This window comes from Zea mays, chromosome 6 (genome assembly GCF_902167145.1).
Source record: "Zea mays cultivar B73 chromosome 6, Zm-B73-REFERENCE-NAM-5.0, whole genome shotgun sequence".
In the NCBI taxonomy this organism is placed as follows: Eukaryota; Viridiplantae; Streptophyta; class Magnoliopsida; order Poales; family Poaceae; genus Zea; species Zea mays.
In genome coordinates, this window is record NC_050101.1 from 73,902,909 (window position 1) to 73,911,518 (window position 8,610).

The following is an 8,610-nucleotide window of genomic DNA, read 5'->3' on the forward strand; positions in this document are numbered from 1 at the left end:
TCCTAAGGAGTGTCACTTAGTGGCGGTGAAGCGAATTCTTAGATATCTAGTTGCTACGCCTTGCTTTGGGCTCTGGTATCCAAAGGGGTCTACCTTTGACTTAGTTGGATACTCAGACTCCGACTATGCTGGATGTAAGGTCGATAGGAAGAGTACATCGGGGACGTGCCAATTCTTAGGAAGGTCCCTGGTGTCATGGAACTCTAAGAAACAAACCTCCGTTGCCCTATCCACTGCTGAGGCCGAGTATGTTGCCGCAGGACAGTGTTGCGCGCAACTACTTTGGATGAGGCAAACCCTCAGGGACTTTGGCTACAATCTGAGCAAAGTCCCACTCCTATGTGATAATGAGAGTGCTATCCGCATGGCGGAAAATCCTATTGAACACAGCCGCACAAAGCACATAGACATCCGGCATCACTTTTTGAGAGACCACCAGCAAAAGGGAGATATCGAAGTGTTTCATGTTAGCACCGAGAACCAGCTAGCCGATATCTTTACCAAGCCTCTAGATGAGAAGACCTTTTGCAGGCTGCGTAGTGAGCTAAATGTCTTAGATTCGCGGAACTTGGATTGAATTGTAGCATACATGTGTTTATGCCTTTGATCATATTCATTCTGCATTTTGTTGCTTATTATGGTGCTCAAGTTGTACCAACACTCCCTGGACCTCACAAGTCCGTTGCAAAGTAATGCACATGTTTAGGGGGAGACGTGTTACAACTTGACCCTTTGAGACTAACCATTTGCTTGAGTTTGATAATTTAGTCTCGAAGGAGGATTGAAAGGGAAAAGGTGGACTTGGACCATGAAAGACTTCCACTGCACTCCGATGAGAGGGTAACTAATTCCAAGTTCATCTCATGAAATCTTATTGCCATTTGCTCTTAATTAAAGACTTTGGTGAGGCAATGGGGTTAAAAAGGCCAAGATTGATCCCGTTTTGGTGCTTGATGCCAAAGGGGGAGAAAATAAAGGCCAAAGTAATAAATGGATCAGCTACCACTTGAGAGATTTTGAAAATTGTAGAATAGAGTTTTTGTTTTGTCAAAACTCTTTTATTGCATTTCGTGTCAAATGTTGGCTTCTTGTGGGGAGAAGTATTGATTATGGGAATTAGGGGGAGTTTTTGAAATCCATGATCAAATTTCTTTGGAATGACTCTCTTTACGCTTCAACATGTGTGTTTTACTTAGAGATAGAGATTTGAGTTTGATTTGCAAAAACAAACCAAGTGGTGGCAAGGGATGATCCATATATGCCAAAATTGAATCAAAACCAATTTGAGTTTTTATTTGAAGTGATTTTGCACTTGTTCTAGTTGCTTTATGTAGTGTTGGCATAAATCACCAAAAAGGGGGAGATTGAAAGGGAAATGTGCCTTTGGGCCATTTCTAAGTATTTTGGTGATTGAGTACAAACACAAGTGCTTAAATGTGAAAATATGCCATGGATGAACAAAGTGCAAATCACAAGTAAAGGTATGTTTCTAAGCCTTAGTACATTGGTTTTGTGTACTAATATCTTGTCCAAGTGTTAGAAACAGGAAGAAGAAGAAAAGAAAGGAAGTGGAGAGTGGCTGTGTAAAGCCAAAGGCTGCTTCGGGCTGGGGCACCGGACTGTCCGGTGTGCACCGGACAGTGTCCGGTGCGCCAGACCAGCGCGGAGCAAACCAGCCGCTCTCGGGTTTTTCTCCGGCGACTTCGGCTAAAATTCACCGGACTGTCCGGTGAGCCAACGGTCGGCCGCGCGATCGGCGCGCGACACGTGGCCGAGCCAACGGTCGGAATGGGGCACCGGACTGTCCGGTGTGCACCGGACATGTCCGGTGCGCCAACTGTGCGCAGATCTGACTCAGACAGCAACGGTCGGATGCGCTGTTTAAGGAAACAAATCAGGCACCGGACAGTGTCCGGTGTGCACCGGACTGTCCGGTGTGCCCGACGACAGAAGGCAAGGATAGCCTTCCAGATGTGCTCTCAACGGCTCCTAGCTGCCTTGGGGCTATAAAAGGGACCCCTAGGCGCATGGAGGAGTACACCAAGCATTCCTACAACTCTTCTAAGCACCAAGACATCAATCTCACGCATTCGTTTCATTGTGATAGCATATAGAGCTCTTGTGGAGTTGTGAACTCTTTGTGTTGCGTTGCGAGCTCTTGTTGCGACTTGTGTGCGTGTTGTTGCTCTGATTTTCGAGTCTTGTGTGCGTTGCTCATTCCCACCTTACTCCGTATTTCTTTGTGAACTCAATTGTAAGGGCGAGAGACTCCAAGTTGTGGAGATTCCTCGCAAACGGGAAAAGATCAAAGGAAAGAAAAACACCGTGGTATTCAAGTTGATCATTGGATCACTTGAGAGGAGTTGAGTGCAACTCTCGTCCGTTGGGACGCCACAACGTGGAGTAGGCAAGTTTTGTACTTGGCCGAACCACGGGATAACCACCGTGTCAACTCTGTGATTGCTTTCTTGTGGTTATCGTGTTTTGAGTTCTCTCTAGCCACTTGGCAATTACTGTGCTAACGCTTAATCTAAGTTTTGTGGCTATAAGTTTAAGTTTTTACAGGATCACCTATTCACCCCCCCCTCTAGGTGCTCTCACCACCCCCTTCGGATATTTCAATTCTTTGGCATAGTGATTAGCTTCAAAAACTTCTTCTTCCGATAATTTCTTCCCCGAAGCATGTCGCACGATATAATCGTATATTTTGGAAGATGCTTCGGGGGCAGCGGTATCAATTTCTTCGACCAAAGTTGGCTCTGACATTTTCACTTCTTCGGTGGCCTTTGCAATTTTTGCTTCTTCTGCTTCCGAAGGTGTTACCTTGGTCGGTTCTGAAGGCCCGGTTTCAATTCCAGTCTGTTGCTTTGGAGCTTTAGCAACGGATACTTCAACAAGCGCCTCAGAAGTTTCAGCAGTCTTCTTTGGGGTTGTGCTTGGAAGTTTAATTGTTTCCAAAACATCCAATACGTTAACCATTCTCTTTCTTTTTGGGGTCACTATTGGCCCCTTTTTAATTTTTGTTACTTCAATCTCTACTGAAGGACTTAAAATTTCTGATATTTTTGCTCCCTCAGTTGATGCTTTTGCTTCTTCCATCTTTTCTGTTGATGGTGCTTCGGCCAACTCTTTGGTTTCTGGTAACAGAGTCTGTGGTTCCTCCAATTCTTTTGTTGTTGGCGCTTCGGCCAACTCTGTGGATCCTGGCAGCGGAGTTGATCCCTTAGCTTCGGGAGCCGTAGATGTTGCGCCGCCGAATTCAGGCACTGTGGCCAGTTCAATGTAGCGTGGCCGGTGTGTGAGAACTTTCACCCTTTTTCTCTTCGGTGCTGGCTCGCTAGGAGCAACTGAAGTGGTTTCTTTTGCAGAAGCTGTACCTTTCCTTTTCTGCCCCCGCACTAGATAATGGTAGTCGGGGTACACGAACCCAATTGCATCAAATACTCGGTTCAGTCTTTTCTTTCTTTGGCCTCCGAAGGCTGCTGACAATGCAGTATCTTCAGCCTTTGAGTATATCCCAAGCAATTCATCGCTTACAGTCTCAATGCTCTTTAACCAATCATCATCTGGTTCAACGAACTTGTCCCCATACTTGAATGTATACTTCAGCCTGACTAGCCCACCTTCGTCAGTTTCTTTAACATTTTCTTTTGGCATTTCCCAATTATCCGCAAGAGGCCATACTCTGAAGGCAATGTGTTCTTGTATTAAATCTCTGGTTCTAATAAAAGAGCAGACTACGCCGAAGGCCCGCTGGCATTCTTTGGCTGCTTCATCCATTTCTATCTTCGGTTTTCGGAGTCCGGAGCGCTGCCAGATGGGGCACATGATGACATCCTTAATATCCTCTCGAGCCTTCAAATCATTTTAACATAGAACCATTCTTTCATCCATTCCCCGGGCCATCTCTTACGAAACGTGGGCACGGGGCAGCTTGACCCAGAGCGAGCGCCGAAGCTGTAGCAACCAAAGTTGTTATGATATTGCTCTTTACCCCAGGGTTTTGTTTCGTATAACAATTCATGAATATTGCAAAAGCTTTTTGCACTTGGCTCTAGGCCTTGACTCCTCACAGCCCAGACGAAGATTCCCATTCTTATTATTGCTTCAGGGGTAAGTTGATGAAGGTAAACCTGATACATTTTCAGAACTTCTACCACGAATTTGCTTAGAGGGAATCGTAGCCCAGCTTTCAGAAAGCTTCGGAAAATAACGACTTCATCATCTCCGGGAGTCGGCACAGTTTTTTCTCCGGCGTCTGCTCTTACAATAGACATATCCCGAAAATATCTCCCCCTCATGTTTTCAAGGTGATTTTGCCCGATAGTTGATTTCCCGAAGACTGAATGGCTTGGTCGCCATGGCCGATCTTCGGAATCTTCACCCCCACTATCTGCGTCATAGCTGTCACTGTCACCAGTATCTTCAGATAAACCTTCTAAAATCTCCCTTGTAATCTTCTCCGTGTTCGTCTTCGCTATTGATTCAAGAAAACCCAGATGCATCTCTTCAGAAAGGCTCAGCTTCGTTTCGGCAGCAACCTTCTTCTCCCCAGACATCTCTTCGGAATTCTTCCTCTCGTTTCCGAAGCTTAAAACTAAGGAGAAAACCAAATATTTGTGGGCAGAAAGTTTTTTGAGCAGGCAGAACGGATGGCAAGAGAGCGTGTCAAAGAAATTGTGGCGAGCCCCTATTTATAAACCCATTATGTTGGAGACTGGAGGGTCCCAGTTGCCAATGACTGTTGCTATTCTAGCAAGAGGAAGGTGTTTTTTCGGACCTTCGGCTCATAGCCTTCGTCCATTTCGCAATCTGAATCTATTATTCTAACAAATTAATATTGCGAGGGGCTACTGTTGGGGGCCTTCGGATTCCGAAGGTCCTCAAAAACATGATTTAACAATGTTTTTGGAGTAAAGTACATTAACAGGTATCTTCGGACTTGGATCAGAGCCACGGTAGGACGAAGCACAAGGAACACGAAGGTTTACGCAGAGCCGAAGCTGTGTGTAGAAGAGCTTCGGGAGAACGGCAGGAAAGGAAACCGACTTAAAGATGAAAAACCAGATTAAACCTCGAAGAATTATCATAGAGTTATTCATAAATGTAAAGGGCATTAATGTAATTTTGCATGGGTTGCGACCCGTGCCTATAAATAGGAGAACAGTATCCCCGTACTGTTCACGCTGATTTTGGCATTGGCCTTTGCGTCACACTTGTACTTTTACCTTCTCACGATCTAAAGGTACATTTGTAATTTGATATCATTTCTATTCCGTCATCATAATAAAATAGAAATGAGTTGCCAATAATTCATAACAGTTCATGTTAACTTATATGATTCATATGATCCCTTTTTCATTATTATATTTTATGCTGATGAAGGTACGTCCTTCATAACCTTCGTCCGCAAATCATTATATCCTTAGGAAAATAATGCTTCGAAGGGCGAAGGATATTAACATTTAACATTTTATGTTGCCTTGTTCTTAATTCATAGCATTTGAGAACAAGTCCCCAACAAGAAGATCAGGCAGAAAATGTTCAAGGCAATGTTGTTGACCTTCCAGATGGAGATCAAAGCAATGATCAAGGCAGTGAACAAGGCAACAATCTCAGAGACACAATTGCACAACAAATGTGGATTGATTATCAACAACATAGAAGCAATTAGTGATGCATTAGAATATGTTTTAATGTTATTGGGATTGCAATAAGTTCTTAGGAAATGTAGTTTGTACTAGTTATGATGCTTTAATGTTATTCGAATATGCTTTCAGTTATGCTTTAAAAATTATTGTTGTTCACAATTATGATTTCATGTTCTAATTATGCTCATGTTGTAAGTTACCATGCTTGGAAGGGGGTCTCCAAGATTAAACATGCTTGCAAGGGAGTCTCCTAGATTTAACATGCTCTTATCTAAAGGTGCACAAAAGAAAAAAAATCTCCTATAGCTACTACTTCAAAGACACATGGAGGCTCTCCAAAAGGTATATATGTTGGTTCTTTCTGATTAGTTTTGGTTTTTTCTTATGTTGCTTATGTGCTGATTTGCAGGGAAAACAAGAGCAAATTGGAATTCTATGTTAGAGAAGACCCTTGTTGACTTGTTACATGAACACAACACCTGAATATAAGGGTAACAATGGTTGGACACCCGATGCATGGAACAAGATTGCCAAGGAATTTCTATAGAGGGAAAGATATGCAGGTTTCTCAAAAGTTCAAATCCAAGAAAAGGAAAAGGAGTTAAAGAGAGATTACAGGATGTTGAAAGATGCGAGGTAACAAAGCGGAGTTTCTTGGGATGAGAAAATGTGTATGATTCAAGCTGATCCACCGATATGGGACAACATAATCAAACTAAGTTTATTACCATGTTTATGTAAACTTGAGATCTTTATTGTGTGTTGTCAGTTCTTAGCTGATCTCACATTTAGTTTCTTACTTTATTGTGCAGTCATTTCCAAGGGCTAAAAAATTCCGCAACAAATCTTTTCCTCTGTTTGAAGCTTTGGGAGAGCTACATGATGGTTAGTTTTCCTTTTACCAGTAACTAAGTTTATTCACTATGTTGTACTATTTCTTGCACTAAAATTTCATTGTATAGGTAATACTGCTGAAGGGACCTACAACTTCACTTCTATTCAACCAAATGGTCCAGATCTCACACAAATTGGATCTGGAGATGTTCCTATCAATGTAGAAGACCGTGAAGATGTGGGAGACCCTTTGGCAGATCACAGACAAAATGAAGTAGAAGATAGAGTGTATGAAGTTGAAGGGGTTGATGTAAATGCTGATAGGCAGGATGAAAGGTCAAAAAGGACTTCTGCTATTTCAAGGAATGAAGAAGAAAAAGGACCAAAGAGGCCGAAGAAGAGTTCCAACATAGAAGTATTGATGGAGAGGTACCTAGACATTAGAAGCAAACAAGCTAAAGATGAAGCGACACAATTGGCAAGAGAAAGGGAGGCAAGAGGAGGTGATGATTTCTTAATTAAGAATTGCATAGCAGTTCTAAACACATTGGAAGTCACAAAAGAGGAGAAGGTCAAAGCATATAAGGTGTTCAAGGACCCTGACAATTGACAGATATTCTTGAGTGCATGCAATGATGATAAAGAGGCTACATTGATGTGGTTGAGGGATGAGATGGCTTAGCAGGTATACCTAAGGTTAACTACATATCCTAATTCAATTTTGCATACCTTGCATTATCTCTGTTATATTACTTGTTTGACTACATTACAATCTTCATAGTCATGTTGCCCAGAAGCTCTCAAATTTTCTTGGTATTTCTGTTGGAGCCATTAACATTATTAAAGCAAGTTGTATTGTTGAGCATGCCAGAAACTGTGATCTAGAGTAATTCCTTGTTAGAAACTGTGATCTAGAGTAATTCCTTGTTCCATTTTGATTTTTATTTCCAGCAATAAAGGCACTAACTACTAGTATTTCGTGCACTATAGTATTCCATTTTAATATATGGAACTTCAGTCTCCAAACCAAACAGGCTGGCAGAGCACGTCTGTGTGAACACCAATGAAACCAAAGCACGACCAGCCAAACAAAGGCCATTTGCTGCTGCCCCTAGAGCTAGGAGGAAAGAAGCAAAGTGCTTGGTTGATCATCATATATTCCTACTGTAGGCCAGGCCAGCCCAACCAGCGCCGTGTTAACTGTAGCCACGGATCTGATTGGCTATAGCAACATATTATATTTCAGCCCAGCCTGGTGATCAAGATCATCAGCGAGGCCTTGTTCTGCACATATTATATTTTAGTTTAGAGTACATATATTTACATATATTTCTCTTTCAGTTTAGAGTACATATATTTACATATATTTCTCTTTCTGTCGGTGAGAATCTAATCATTGTTCCCCTTGTATATTTGCAGGCTTTACATCTCTAGGACACTTTTGCTATTACTATATAAAGTTTTAAACTTAGAAGCCTTTGGCCCAACTTGATGGTAGGGTATAACCATGCCTAGAACTGTGAGCCATGAGTGATGTCTGCATTTTGTTGGATTGAACCTTGGTCTACGAGTGGGACAAAATGACTGCAAGCACCAACTCTACTTTGTTCTTTGTTTTTATCTATTTAAATCATGTGCAAACTACGACCAACATATTGTCTGTTTGCTAGGATATACATTTATCTTGTTGAATTGAAACTTTATGTAGACAGGGAACTAAACCTTATTGTCTGTTTGCTATGAGTGTATTGAAGGTTCTTCATGTTCAGAGCAGAAATCTTTATGTATAGCTTGACATTTTAGATGTATGTACAATGGATCAGATTTTCTGCTTTTATTCCTTGGACTGGGGCTAACCGAACAAGGAAAAATAGACAGGGAAAAGGAGGCATGGAACTAAACCACATAGGGAAAAAGTGTCAATAGGGGATCCATTCAATCCATGTCTGGATTAATTACACTTGGGGATTGAATCCATACCAGCCAAACACAGCCTAAAGGGAGGGGGGGTTTGAGATCGTTGGTGTGCTGATGGGGCCGCCGGCGGATACGACGGCCACCATGGGGCAGGGCTAGGCCTAGGGGTAGGTTAGGAAGCTTGCACAAACACACGCTGTAGCTAGCT

General features: G+C 42.4%; 1 pseudogene; it reads left to right on the plus strand.

Annotated features, from left to right (window-relative positions):
- Positions 1-6,086: 6,086 nt before the first annotated feature.
- Positions 6,087-7,167, plus strand: LOC109940262 (uncharacterized; annotated as a pseudogene).
- The last annotated feature ends 1,443 nt before the right edge of the window (positions 7,168-8,610 follow it).